This window comes from Silene latifolia, chromosome 2 (genome assembly GCF_048544455.1).
Source record: "Silene latifolia isolate original U9 population chromosome 2, ASM4854445v1, whole genome shotgun sequence".
In the NCBI taxonomy this organism is placed as follows: Eukaryota; Viridiplantae; Streptophyta; class Magnoliopsida; order Caryophyllales; family Caryophyllaceae; genus Silene; species Silene latifolia.
In genome coordinates, this window is record NC_133527.1 from 141,859,037 (window position 1) to 141,874,312 (window position 15,276).

At 39.7% G+C, this 15,276-nt stretch overlaps 1 non-coding gene across 1 annotated transcript; it reads left to right on the plus strand.

Moving 5' to 3' along the window:
• The first annotated feature begins 12,621 nt into the window (after positions 1-12,621).
• LOC141645151 (small nucleolar RNA R71) lies at positions 12,622-12,728 on the plus strand. Its single transcript, XR_012544738.1, has one exon. It is a non-coding gene; the product is annotated as a small nucleolar RNA R71 (small nucleolar RNA).
• Positions 12,729-15,276: the final 2,548 nt, after the last annotated feature.

Here is a 15,276-nt window from a genome sequence, read left to right on the forward strand (position 1 = left end):
TCATTTTCTAATAACCGTTAAATCCCGAGTCAGAATGTTCTGGAATGTTCCGGATATTTCTATTCCATATTTTATAAATATTTCATAATCTTTATCCTTTGGTAAACAATTTCCCGTAATATTCACATAAAATATTAAGGAAAACCAAATTATTCCGTCCTACCATAACTTAAACACGGAAATCTTTCTTCCGCAGAGGAAACCACTTGGGAAAGACGCAGCAGTGTCTGCGCCTCTTCCAAGAGACGCAGATGATCGCCGCGCCTCTTCCCAGTCCTTTTCTGCGTAATTTTCGTATCTTTTTCATATCTTTCCGAGATTCACTTCCAAAGACTCTCCGAAACCCTAATTCTTTCACGTGATTAGTATAAATAGGAGCCTTCGCTCCTCATATTTCTCACGCGAGTGTCCGCCCTTCTCTTCTCCCTTTGCATTCTAGACCTTTGTTCTTACTTTTTGGCGTCTACGTGCTTCAACTTTCGACCACGTAAGCTCGGATCCTTCTGAGTACCAGCCTCGTTTGCATGACCGACCAATTTGACCAACTCCACAATCAATCAACTTAATCAATTTGTTTTAATTCCTCTTACGAGGGCACTTTCGTTACATTCGCGTCGAGCATCACTAATCGATATCTTAGTCCTTCTCGTTTCGTCAAACATGTAAGTCTGAGTGTGTAAATCCCTATTTTATTTATTGTTATTTACTTTTTGTATCACAATTGTAAGGTTTATATCGAAAATACCAATTAAAACCGATTTCTAAAACCTCGTTTAAAAACTTTTTTACGGATTTTCAGAAGACAGACCGTCGAGAAAGGACGCAGCAACTGCTGCGCCTCTCCGAAGGAGCGCAGTTCCTGCTGCGCCTCTTCGTGAGGCTGCCGCAGTTCCTGCTTCCTTTCTTCTTCCTTCGTCCTCTGTAATTCGTCTCCCTTATTCGTTTTTATTTGTTTTCGTTGATTCTTTGTTACAACCATAATAATTTCACATGTATATTATCATCATCATTAACATGTTTAACTCGTCATTAAAACCCGACTTAAATCCCAATTAATCTCATATTTGCGGGTTTTCGTCATTAAATTCAATCCGGGTTGTAGAAATTCGATTTGTTCAATATTGAGTTTCTGGAATTTGACCTTTGATATATTTTCATCCGTTCATTGTCATATTCGTCATCAATTTTTCGTTAATTCATCTTGTTTAGTTTATTTCATTCATCCATGTCACTAATTATTAATCGTTCATCCATGTAAATAATTCGTTTGCATCCGTCTCACCCATGTTTTATTGTTTTATGACCATTAATCACATGTAAATAACCTATTAATCACTTCCATCCGAGTAAATAATTTAATCAATCATTAAATTTACCAATGAGTATTAACAACACGCAATTCCGGCTTCACAACCAGAATTCAGGTCGGGAACAGACGCAGCAACTGCTGCGCCTATTCCAAAGGACGCCGCTCTGCTGCGCCTGTTCCGGGTTGAATTCTGTCCCTGAACTCCGTTTTTGCTTGACTTAGTTTAATTAGCTTACGTATAATTAACTATTAATTGTATTATCGCCTAATTCCTGTTCATTAATTCATTCTTTTATTCGTTTTTCTTAAATTATCCGTTTTAAAGGTATTTTCGACATAAATCGCGTATCCGTTGTAATTATTGTAATTTTTATTATCGCAATTTCCTTTATTGTGTTTATCATTGTATTTTGTATCATTTGTATGTTTTCACATGTAATTGAGCATTAAATCCTACTTCGACCCAATTGTATGCTAAATTAATTGTCTACCGACTTAGCCTAATTCTCGCATGTTAGGATTAAAATTTGGATGTTGCATTGCATGCATATAGCCGACGATATATCAAGTATAAATGATGTCCCTAATCATTAGTAGAGGCCGCTATCGAGGCGGGCGGGATTAAGTGTTCGATCAAAAGAGCTTCCTAATACGTACCCTCACCCCTTACTCCAGATGTCCGTGAACACCCGTGTTCATTGGCATCCACGAGAGTCATTCTAAACATAGAATGCTAAGGGTAACGATTGCTTAGTGTTCATGTCTTTACTTTGGGTCTAGACATGGCACGAGGTATTCGAACGGTTCCAATTTCCCATAAAAATTGGTGGCGACTCCAACAAAATGCAAACGCTTGTTCTCCTTCCTCCCAAGCGCCCCCGTGGGCACCCCGCTGTCCACAATTGTCTATTTCTAATCTTGAGGTAACAGTATGTGGGGGTTGGTTGATTTGAGTGATCTATAGCTAAGGCAATAAAAGTAAAATAAACTAAACAGTAGATGAAATCAAGAATAAAAAGGGTACTAGGATGATCGGTTCACTATAGTTTCGGCGGCAGCATACTAAGTAGGTCTAAATCAAACACATGAGGCAGGAAAATAAGAGGTCCTCTTGGTCCACTCTTAACAGATAGCATCTTTCGATCTCGCTATAAGTCCCTAATATCACTAATACTGACTCTCGTCCTGAAAAGTGACTAATAATCTAAACTCTACCTATCTTTCGATCTCAGCATAGTTTAGTCATTTTAATTAGTGGTCAATCAACTGTCCCTATCTCTCGATCTAATGGGTCAGTCATATCCTAGACATTCAACTAGTCATGTGCACTTGATTCGTCTTTTGGGCCTCGAAATGCGCACCAGGCTCGTTCCTTAAGCGAATACTCCACATCAAATGCAATGCAAGATACTCGGGGACGGATTTAGCTCAATATCTACTCATTTCCGCATAAATCTGCAATATTACATAAAAAATACGAAAGTAGACGAAATGGGGCAAATAGTAGCATAAACTACATAAATGAGCTCTGAAATGCGTGTAAAATAGGGTGTAAAACATCATATAAATGACACGCATCAAACTTCCCCAAACCAAACCCTTGCTTGTCCCCAAGCAAGAACAAGACTCGATCTAATGACCTAATGGAACGAGTTCAATCTCAGAGCGAATTGCAAACTGAATAGCCTAAACCATTTTAATGTAATAACCAACAATCAATTAGCGTATGAATCATGCAAACGAGTTATAAGGTCGTTAAGAACTTCTGAACCGTCAACTACAGAGACTTATCATTATGGACTCTCACGGGTCGCTCAAATCACTCAAATAAGAACAAGGTGAATATATGTAAAATAGAAAGAATTCATTTTGTAATGACACTCACCTAATCACGACCTATAAGAACATGCATGCAATATAATATGAAAGTAATCTCTATGACCGTACATATGCATTCCAACCAACAAATGACCATGACACATGCCGAGGTAATATGGATATGTGAGGTATGGGTAAGAAGAGGCAAAACATTTATGGAAATGTGGAGGTACAGGTGATCAAGCTAGTACCAAAACGGAACCATTTGGCAACATCCAACTTTTTGCTCATAAGTCAATAGAACGGTGCTATTAGTAAGCACAAATCTCACAATCTCCAGTATAACTAATCAATCAACTCCCCATAAGATATTAATGCAACATGGGAGCAAAAATCGCCATAAACTAAAAACTTGAATTATGCGAATTGATTCTTTTTTTTTTCGGACACCAGTCGATCGACCAGAATGGGCACTCGATCGACTGTTTTGAACAGTATAGAACTCCTTTTTTTCATTTTCGGATTATTTTTCATCTCTTTTTTTTCTTTTTCTTTGTTTCTTTCTTTCCTTCCTTTTTCATCTTCCCAACGTCATATCAAAAGAGCAATGGCCACCAAAACAAAGTAACAATCCCAACAACTAAACTACTAGCTTGACAAGGGCAGGCTAAATGTAGGATGTAGTAATCGGGACAAAAAGGCTATTTTTGGCAGTGTGGAGCTTATGGGCAAAATGAAAAGAGGGAACCTCTACCACATGTGTCAACAAACCACAAACCGAATGCATACAGGTATTAAGTAGATCAAGTTCATATTTATGCACATTAATGTAACATGTCTCATAAGGAGTAACTACTCACAATCCTAGATAAACTGGTCATGAATGTCACCAGTTATAGGCTCTAAAACTTAGAAATATGATGTAGCTTGCCAAAAATCAAAGTCAAGTTTCAAGCTCAGCAAGATTTTTAAAGAAAACTCGTAGATATGCATATACGATTCTACTAATAACATGTCAATTAAGCAAGGCTTAGGCAAAAACAAATGCAAATGCAATGTCATCATGGAAATACTACCGTTCCGACTCGATCTATATGCTAAAATAAACGTGCATTTTTTCGAAATTTTTGAAATTTTATCAATTTTTTTTTTTTGTATATATAAAGAAATAAAGAACAATGCGAGACAAAATGTAAACGTGAATGCAAGCAAATGAAATGCGACGCAAAACCCTTCCCCAAACCAGATCGTACAATGTCCCCATTGTGCAAAATCATGTAATGAAAGAAAAGGAAGACGGGAATTTGCTTAAAATAAATAAATATGACATGAAGTGGAAACTCGGGAACTCACAAGACTTTAAGCGCAGCAGAAGGAAACCTCCCCAAACCAGCGTGAGCTAGGAGGTTTCAGTAGCCAGCAGTGCTACCATAGGTGCCTGAAAAGACAAACAAAGTACCACGCATAAAACCGACAAAACAATTTTGAAGCGATGATTATGTGCAAAAATTAAGAAAATGGAAGAAATCAAAAAGATGACGGAAAATAAAGTGGAGTCGAAAACTCCCTCAATTCCGCAAATCGACCAAACACAGCAGGGGAGAGGTCGTGAATAGGTACAGCAGCGATAACGGTCGATCGACCATAGCAATCAGTCGATCGACCGATAATGAACAGGAACAGAAGCTCCTGGAAGTCGCACGTCAGTCGATCGACCAGGATAGGCGGTCGATCGACCAGAAAACTTGCTGTAACTTTCTGATTACTTCAATTAGCTCGAGAACTTGAGCTAATGAGGTCTAAATACCTGTAAATGCACAATAATACACGCCCAAAATTGCGCAAAAACCCAAACAAAAGTCTAAAGCACTAAAAATCCTAAGCAAACTTAAGAGACACTACTACAAAAATCAATAAAGAGGACGGTTCAAAACCGTCTTTATTACGTAAACAAACCGTCCTTAATTCACCCGTCCTCGTAGGCTAAGAGGACGGTTAAGATAAAGTCAAACCGTCTTCTTTTGTTTGTAAAAGCAGGACGGTTGTCTCAATGAACCGTCTTCTTTTTATTTTCCAAGAGGACGGGTACAGGTCACAACCGTCTTCTTTTGGATAATGACGCTTTACCATACAACCGTCTTCTATATATTTTTGCGCTAATTTTGGAAATCAATTTCGCGCTACAATTTCACGCCAATTTCAGGTTTTTTGCGCCACTTTCTGAAATCTATTTCGCGCTACAATTTCACGCCAATTTCACGTTTTTTGCGCCAATTTTTTAAATCAATTCCGCCCCCATTTTTTAAATCAACTTCAGGCCAATTTTCAAATATTACCTGCACACAATATTGGCACATATCCATACGCTCTCACACAACCATATTTTTGAAAAGGAAATTGTTTCATTCATATTTTATACGACAATAGTCGCTTAATATTATATTCGCCTACATTTCAAAAAATCCAGCAAATCTTACCAGTATACTCTAAAATCCAACCAAATAAAACCATATAAGTTTGAACCTCCAAAATACAAGGCTATCAACGACTGTTTTTGAACAAACGCACTAACACAAGTTTCTCCATCCACAAACCATCACATGAACTATCTGATCAACCTAATTACTTTAGACGTTGCCATCAAATAGTTGCGCCTTAAACTCCAATGCATATTTAGCCCAAATTTCCCGCAGCTCATCAATTTGCTCAACCGAGTATGTTTTCGGAGCTTTAATCATGAACTACATACAAAGTAACCAAAAAACACAATTATAATTATTTACATACCAACATATTTAATTTATATAAAATGAAGTAAATATTGAAACAAAATAAACAAATGAAAGGACGTACATTTGGAATAATACTAATATATCGTCCTCTGATGATCTCCAACATATATCGGCAGACATAATATCCACATAAGACTGTCCCAAATGGTTGTGTAGGACACTAAATTCGAAATCATGTCAAGTACAACGTATATACAATAAGCCCACAAAAAAAAAAGGTTATTTGATGAGAATAATCCAAATAGTATTACTAGTCTTTTCATCCACCATTAATCAATGGAAAGGGTTCCTTAACTTACGTTCAATACAAGGCTGAAGAAATTGACCCTAGTTTAGCTAAAAAAAAAGGTAACATGAATGCCATCACTGCAATACTAACGCCTAAAACATGAATGCCAAAACACAAAATTAAGGCAAAATAACTCAGGCTTGGAGTCTAAAATGGAAGAAAGTAAATAGTGAACACACATTGTTATTGAATTGAATTTGTGTTCTCCACTACCAAATCAAAACCCATATCAAACACCAAATTATTCACATTACCACTGAAGATTCAAAAGCATAGCAAGAAGTAAAACCCGTTTAGAGGAAAATGCCGAATCAACACAACATTGACTATACCCTCACAAAAAATAATTGTTAACTTTGTATGAAATAAGACTTGGCTTCAGATCACAGGAAAAGGCAGGAAAAGGCATAAAACTGGGGCGAAAAGGCTAACTGTGTATGAAATAATAAGACTACTGGGAATAAGCAATCACAATTAGGAATAGTGTAGTAGAAGAAGAATGACTCAGAAGTCGGATTAATATGAGTTATAATATAGTTGGGATTAATTTGAGCATACGAGTAATTTTATAATTTGAGCATACGAGGAATGGTGTAGTAGGAGTACCTTTATAATTTTCCATTCAAGCTGTTTTTGTGGGTGACACCCGAAAAGTGGATCCATAGAGTTTAGCTTCGTAATTGCCCTGTGTTAAATATATGTTATAGACATGGCTTAATTATATTTATTTTAATAAAACAAATGTAAATCTATGAAATAATTGCAATTTCTTAAATCATATACATGCCGAGCTTACAAATTAATTGTATCCTTCAGAAATTTACGAGGCTCTAGAGTTCCAGCTGGATCACACCAATATACTACACTATCCTTTGGATTAATGGCAGCCAACATCCAATGATTACTAACATTTATAAAATAAAACAATCAGCATCGCGTATTAATAAGTAGCATTAAATAATATAATTAATAGTAGTATGAAAAACCGGAATCCTAAAAAGTTTTGGACTGTGACTGGACTGCAATTTTTTATTCCAGTTCCGGTCCCTTTGATTCCGATCCCTACCTGGTCCAATTTCCCTGTCCGGACCAGCTATTGCACACCCTGTTAGCTCACCATATGCAAGAGCTCTCATAACACCACGTAATCTCATAATGTTTTTTTGGTTGGCTGAAGAAGCTAAACCTGATGACAATCAAACCAGTTACGTCGCTGAAGATTTCTAGTCAGAATAAAAACCTGAACTCTAAGGAAATTCCATCAAGAACACTACTGTACTATTTAATGTTTCTGACAATAGAAAAATAACTAAATAAGTAATGTAACTGTAAGAAATACTCTATTATCAAGCCTTATTTAAAAGCAACACAGTATTTAAGAAGACCACAAGTTAAGGACTTAAGGTTCCAGCTTCAGCTTCAGTGTTAACTGTTAAGTAGGAATAAAGTGGAGTAAGAGTGTAGGTTGATTAAGAGTTGAGTATTTTCTGTCTGCGAGTACAGAGTACTATGTCCTGTTATAAACCGGACTTGATATCATAAATGATCGAATAATATTAATCCGCTGGTCTTGTGCAAAACTCTTGTATGTATAAAACATATGAGTAGTTTCTGTAGTTATCATTAAATGATGTGCATAACACAGAATGAGGTTTTGTACATGTACAGTCTTGTAAGTTCTTGAGAATAGTAATTTAGGTAATCAAGTCGGCCATTGAAAATATTTGCATAGTATTCCTTTCAAGTATATGCCAAGATTAATGAAGTCAGGTTTCCTTTTCAATACACACTGCAGTAACATAAGATCAGTAGGATTGTATACATTCAACACCATATCCGTTATTGACTGATTGGCAGGAACTCTTGAAACACTGCAGTAGCGCTGTTATTTCTAATAGCAGAACATATGAGGTTTCAGGTAACATATCTAATGATAAATGCTAAACAACATTCTGGTAAAAAAATAAAGGAAGCGATAATTTTGGTTTGATATCAAATCAGTGAATGGAAATGGGATGGCAGGGGAAAGATACATCAACGGACTTTTGAGGGTTCGGAACAGTGATACGCAGGGAAATAGAGTCGCACAATTGGCTCCTAGAACGACTGCGTCTCTTCCTATACTTAAGAGGAATGGACTCACAGTCAGGTCTGGGGTGTCTAATCGAGCTCCTTTGATTTTGCAAGACAGTAACAATTCAGCGGTTAAATTTGTTGATAACACTTCTGCTAACTTACAAGGGTCTTCTTCTCAATTCGTTAGGAACCCGTTTTTTAAATCGATCAAATACAAGAACATTGACTTCAGAGTTGCCTGGATATGTTCTTCCTAATCCTCATACATCAACATCACCTTTCACGAGTTGTGGTCAACCTGCTGCTTTAGTGAGTCATAACCAATATACAAATGCATCAATGCACCAAGCTCAAAGTATTTCTAGTCCGCTTATTACTTGCAGCACATCTAATGCGTTGAACAGAGCTTTTCAGAGCAGTCAACAACATCCAGTAGAAGCACAAAACGCTTCTCTCTCTGACTACTTGGTCCCCACATCAGATATGCCGTCCAACATCCCACAAAAAAGCCATCGAGGCATTAGGAGTCTTGCGGTGTTCTACTAGTACTCGGACAAGATTTTGAATGAATTGAATCCACCAAACAAAGATCGAAATGGGTCCTCATGAATTTCTGCTAAAAGGGTACTCCGTAAAGAACTTTTTGGTTTGATATCAAATAAGTGAATGGAAATGGGATGGCAGGGGAAAGATACATCTGAAGCGTGGTAGTTCTTTAATTTAGTTAAGCCTGGTTCGACAGCGCATTTCAAGATTGACACGAAAGAGGTATAGAACCAAATAAACCAGGGTTATTAGGCCTCTGATCCCTACATATTTGTAAACTAATAGTTGACATGTATATGGGAAACAATCAATAAAATCAATACAAATAATACTACTGCAGAAAAACCGTGCTTTCCTAGCACAAACATTGGCGCTTTCACTACATTATATATATGGTGATAGTTTGAAAAAAATGTACGGAAATTACTCCGATGATTCTGGACAAGTAATAGGGGTATTTCAACCAAGCCACGAATCTAAAAACTATTGTTTACGTGTATCATTTGCCATAATTCACCAATTTTATGGCAAATGATCATCAATTTCCCATTATAAGGGCTGGTCTCATGATAATCTAACTATAAAATTGTCTTACACGAAAGAGATTGCAGTAAGAAAGATTGATAAATTCAAAGAAAATCAACGAAAAATAGCACGAGCAATAGCACAAGCAGAGTAAGGGGATTGGGGATAAGCACAAGCAATTCCACGAAAAATTAAGAGCAATAGCACAAGCAGATTAACGAATTGTCTGAAATTAAATGCAGAATATGATTTCATTGTTCAATTATGATAGTTACGAAATCAATTTGTACTAAATAAACGATTTATCAGGTACATAATGAAGAATATGACGATTGACACACACCTCGATAAGGCGATGAAGGACTGGCGATGATCGGTGCTACGCTGTTGCTCGGGCGATGATGAAGAATGTCGAGGCGGTGGTTTGCGAGGCGCTGGTGGTTGCGTCAGATATGAACGACAGACGACGAGGGTGGTTTATGTGCTTTAGGGTATAAGGAAGGGTTTCGTGTATATCGCGTAGTGTTTGAATATGCAGAGGTATAGGATTGGGATTTTGGATAAGTATTAAAATACAAGAAGACGGTCGTGTATTATAACCGTCTTGTATTTTAATAAGAAGACGGTTTTATTGACCAACCGTCCTTGTTACTTTTACAACGAGGACGGTTGTCTCTATTAACCGTCCTAAGTATGTATTCACTAATGGCGCCAAATTTTTTGACTGATATAAGACGGTTTCGTGTCCAACCGTACTCTAAGGGGCGTCCTCTTTGAGTATAATTGTAGTAGTGAGAGCGAAGTCTCGCGCACACAAAAACAATAAAAAGAGTCTAAAAACAGTAAAAATGTAAATGTTTTTGAAGAAGCCTCAATCAACTAATAGTTGATCAAGAACGGCCATGGAATGGCCCACTTGGTCGGCTCCTGGCTACAAGAAGTAGCCTCAACGGTGCTCATATTCTCAGTTGCACTCTTCTCAACTCGAACATCCGCATGACTCAATGGATCAACAGCTTCATCATCTCCCCAATCAAGGACCTCTTCTAGCTCGTCAGAATCCAAGTCAGACTCCGTCGCTTTGACTGGCTCATCATCGGGCTCCTCATCAGTGCCATAGCTAAGGCATCCTAGACCACCTCTTTGAACGATTGGCTCCTTCACAGATGGAGCAACATGTGGCTCTTCCTTCCCCAAACCAGCTCCTGCAATATCTAAAACAGAAGAATCATCCTCCAATTTGCTCCCAATCTGGGGCGGAGGTGTTACAACAGGAGTAGGAACAGAAATAGGTATATCAGGAAGTATAAAATAGGATTTCTTTTCAGAAACCGTATTACAAGTGACAGGCCACATTGGGGCTTTCTTCCTAGCCGTCTGGGCAAAGACAATGGAATGCTTTCCTACTTTGAAGGTCAAGGTCCCAGAGCCAACATCAATAACTGCACCAGCAGTGTGCAAAAATGGTCTACCTAGTATGATAGGTATGTGTGCATCTTCGGGCATATCAAGCACAACGAAGTCAACAGGGAAGAAAAACTTCCCTATTTGCACAGGGATGTCCTCTAAGACTCCTATTGGCTGGACCGCAGTTCGATCAGCCATCTGTACGGTCATGTTCGTGACTGCAAACCTATTCAGCTTCAATTTCCTAGCTAGACTCAAAGGCATTACACTAATACTGGCACCTAGGTCACATAAGGCTTTCTCAATAGGAAAGGTGCCAATATTACATGGGACAGAAAAACTACCTGGGTCTTCTAGCTTAAGGGGTGCAGTATGGGTCAAATAAGAACATGACTCCTCAGTTAGTGCGACAGTATACACAGTTTCAAGTGACATCTTTTTAGACAGTAATTGCTTCATATATTTCATGTAAGCAGGCACTTGATTAACTAATTCTAGGAAAGGTACTTGTACATTTAGACTACGAACAACATTTTCAAATTTATTGAAAGATACATGTTCCTTCGTCGGCACCAATCTCTCTGAATAAGGGGTTGTAAGAAGCAACTTAGCCCTCTCCTCTAAATCTCTCATACCGGCATCGGTGGACTTAGGCTGAAAGTCCACCACCTTCTCTTTGTTGTAGCTTGACCCTTCTTCAGATCGTCTCAAATGTGAACCATTAATTGACATAGGGTCGTACTTCGGAACCGGAACGGACCCATCGGCAATCGGTCCGCCTCAATATTTTTGGGGCGATCGACCCGAAACAAGTGATCCCTCAAGTTATCGGGCATCGGAGGACGAAAAGGTTCAATATCAGCAGCATCCTCAGTCGATCGACCATGTTGCTCAGTCGATCGACTGAGTTCTACAGTTCCAGAAGCAGTTTCTTTGCGCGCTTCAGTCGATCGACCGGGTGTATCAGTCGATCGACTGATATACCTGGTAGATGCCTTTTTCTTTCCACTGTTCGTTCCAGCTTTCTTTTGACTCGGTTTCGCCTCTTCTTTTGCAGCAGGGTCCTCGACCATGACGGGCCCCTCAAGGGTAGACCCACTCCTCAAAGTGATGGCATTAAGGGTCTCTTTTTTGGTCCGTCTGAGTCGGTAGGTGTCCCGGAGCTCGAGTGGTACTCTTGCTAGCTAATTGAGCAATTTGGCTCTCTAGCAGCTTCATCCCAGCCTCTCTAGCTTGGGACTCCTTTTGCAACATATTCTTCAATTCAGTAAAATCGGAACCTTGGGATTGTTGCTGCTGCTGTGGGATATACGGAGGCTTTTGATATTGTTGTTGCTTATGAGGGGGCACATAGCTCTGCTGCTGCTGCTGCTGCTGTTGTGGAGGTTGAGTTGGATTTAGCACATTTTGGCTACTCCACCTCAAGTTGGGATGGAAATTTGGCTCAGAGTAGGTGTTTGTGTGCCTATAATGTTGAAAGACAGCACAAGACTCAAAGGGACTAGGACAATTTTCTGAAACATGTCCCTCAGCTCCACACCTTTTACAAACGAAAGGACCGTCTGAAACAGCATTCACATGGTAAATCCCTCCTTTTGAAGCTCCTCCCAACTCGTACTTATCAAATCTCGCCGTGAGAGCCTCTAATGCAGCCACAGAAGGAGATTCAGCACTCCTCCTTTGATTCCCCCCTGGAATTCCCATACTCAGCTTTATGGTTGGCTAAGTCATCAATGATCTTCCACCCCTTAGTCTCTCCCATATTCTCCTGGAATCGGCCACTAGCTGCAGCATCCAAGATAGCCCTCTGATCGTCATACAGCCCATTATAGAACTGATTGCATAGACTCCATTTTTCGAACCCATGGTGCGGAATGGTTCGCACCAGCTTCTTGAAACGGACCCATGCTTCATGAAAGTTCTCGTCAGGCCCCTGTTTAAAGCTCGTGATCTGAGCTCTAATGGCATTGGTCTTCGAGGCAGAAAAATACTTCTTGTAAAATGCCAAGGCCAACGAATTCCAGTCAGTTATCCCACTGGCAGCTCGATCCAGGTCTCTATACCACTCCCTTACAGCATCACGAAGAGAGAATATAAACATGGTCTCCTTCACCTGGTCCTGGGTCACACCGGTTGGTGGGGGTATGGAACAACAATAATCAATAAATGTCTCCATGTGCTTAGCTGCATCTTCATTCGCAGCTCCCCCAAACTGGTTTCTCTCAACCAAGTTGATATAAGACGGCTTCGGCTCGAATTTTCGGTCTGTCCCTGGTAAAGCAAATCCCTTATAGAGATTCGCTTTGTCGGCTCGAGTGATCGGGCAATAGTTGCTTCTTCAGCCATTTCTAGAAAGTCTGGAGAAGTGACTGTCTCAGCTGATGAATTAGAAGTTGGAGATGAAGGTGGATCCTCCTCAAATAGAGCGTTCTCGTAGTAACTAGACAGAGTACCCAGCTCTTCCTCTGTCGGCAATATCCTAGATGATCATCTCAACTCACGCAAAGTCTTCTCAATCTCAGGATTGATCGGTAGTAGTTCACCACCTTGTGACCTGCGCATAAGAAGAAACTACAAAAAGAATATGAGAATAGTTTAAGGAACAAATGTCCATTAAACTAAGAAACAGACTAAAATAAAACAACTAAGAATTAGAACAATTGCCTCCCCGGCAACGGCGCCAAAATTTGATATCCGTCGTTGTGAGTACCAAAAATAATATTTATAATCCAACTACAACTATAGACAGTGGTAGCAGGGTCGAACCACAGGGAGGCGAATGTAATTAATAATTGTCTATTTCTAATCTTGAGGTAACAATATGTGGGGGTTGGTTGATTTGAGTGATCTATAGCTAAGGCAATAAAAGTAAAATAAACTAAACAGTAGATGAAATCAAGAATAAAAAGGGTACTAGGATGGTCGGTTCACTATAGTTTCGGCGGCAGCATACTAAGTAGGTCTAAATCAAACACATGAGGCAGGAAAATAAGAGGTTCTCTCGGTCCACTCTTAACAGATAGCATCTTTCGATCTCGCTATAAGTCCCTAATATCACTAATACTGACTCTCGTCCTGAAAAGTGACTAATAATCTAAACTCTACCTATCTTTCGATCTCTGTAATACCCGCCTTTTTGAGACCCTTTGACCAGTATTGACTGACCTTGAGAGCGGGAATAGTCTTAGAAAGACGTGCCAAAGTTATCTTGGGTTACGAGTTGGGAGTAGTACTCGATAGAGGAGAGGCCACTCGATCGAGTAGCTTTGTTACTCGATCGAGTAGGGGGCTACTCGATCGAGTATGTTGGGTACTCGATCGAGTATCGAGTTTGCAGCGAGGGTTTTATATCGCGTTTTGTTAAATCCGCAAATCATTTCCGCCTCATTCTTCCCATCCATTAGTCGCCTCCTTCCCTTCCCTTCACCACAAAACCTCTATGGAAGCCTTTGAAGGTCCTTGTGCCTTAGGAGAGCGTAGTTTGAGTCGGGTAGCGGTCTTTTGCCGGGTTTCTCCTTATAGGTATGTCATAATCATCATCACTGTCCTTGTTCTTTACAGTTAGGGTTTGCTTGATAGTAATAGATAGTTGTGTTGTGGTTATAGGCTTTGCTTGGTTACTGGATATGTTGGTTGCCGGCATGGATTGGTTGCAATTTCATAAAGGTAGGTTCGCCTACTCAGTTTCTGTAGATAGTCTAGCGTGTCGATCGTTGTGTCGTTGTTGTTGTGTTGCGATTACGGTTGTTGATATAGTGATTGTGATTGTTTGTCTGTGGTTCTCGAGATGCGTTCTCGGCTGAGTGGAGTCACTTGCGGGAGTGGCTTCACGCTCTAGTTTCGCCCTTCGTGGAACCCGCCACGGAAGGGGATGTGCACATTAATGGGACAGGGTTATCGCTCGGTATGATGAGCGGGGCTTAGGTGGGAACGGCTGCGGTCCCCCACTGGCAGGGCTGGTCCAGTGGACAGTCGGTGACGGAGATGGAGTGGAGTGCCTGATTGTGATCGAATGTCTTGTGCTGTTTTGATAGCTGTTGTTATCTTTGTTGTGTCTTATCTCAGTACTGACCTTGTTTGGTTGTCTTGTTTGTTTATGTGTCTGTCGTGATCCCTTATGGTGAGCAGTCTGTCTTAGCAGGTGTTGATGTGGTTGCTAGCTGGAGTCCGGGCAGGGATGAGTCTCCACGAGAATTAATAGTTATAGCGAGTAGTCCTTGAATTGTATCTTTTATGTCTTTGGTTGGTTAAATCACTTGTAAAGTAATTTATTAGTTATTTTATCGACATTTGATTATTACTATCCTCGGGCAACCGAGATGGTAACGTCCTTATATGCTAAGGAAGGCCTAGTTAAGGCTCCTCTGTATATGGGGGTGTTACAAAGTGGTATCAGAGCGACGATTTTGGAACCTGTAACAAATGAAAATAATGAACGTAGTGAGTCTAATAAAATGAACCTGGTGTATGTATAATGGGAGCCCCGCTGATGCTAGATTTTGGGTGAGTAGGCG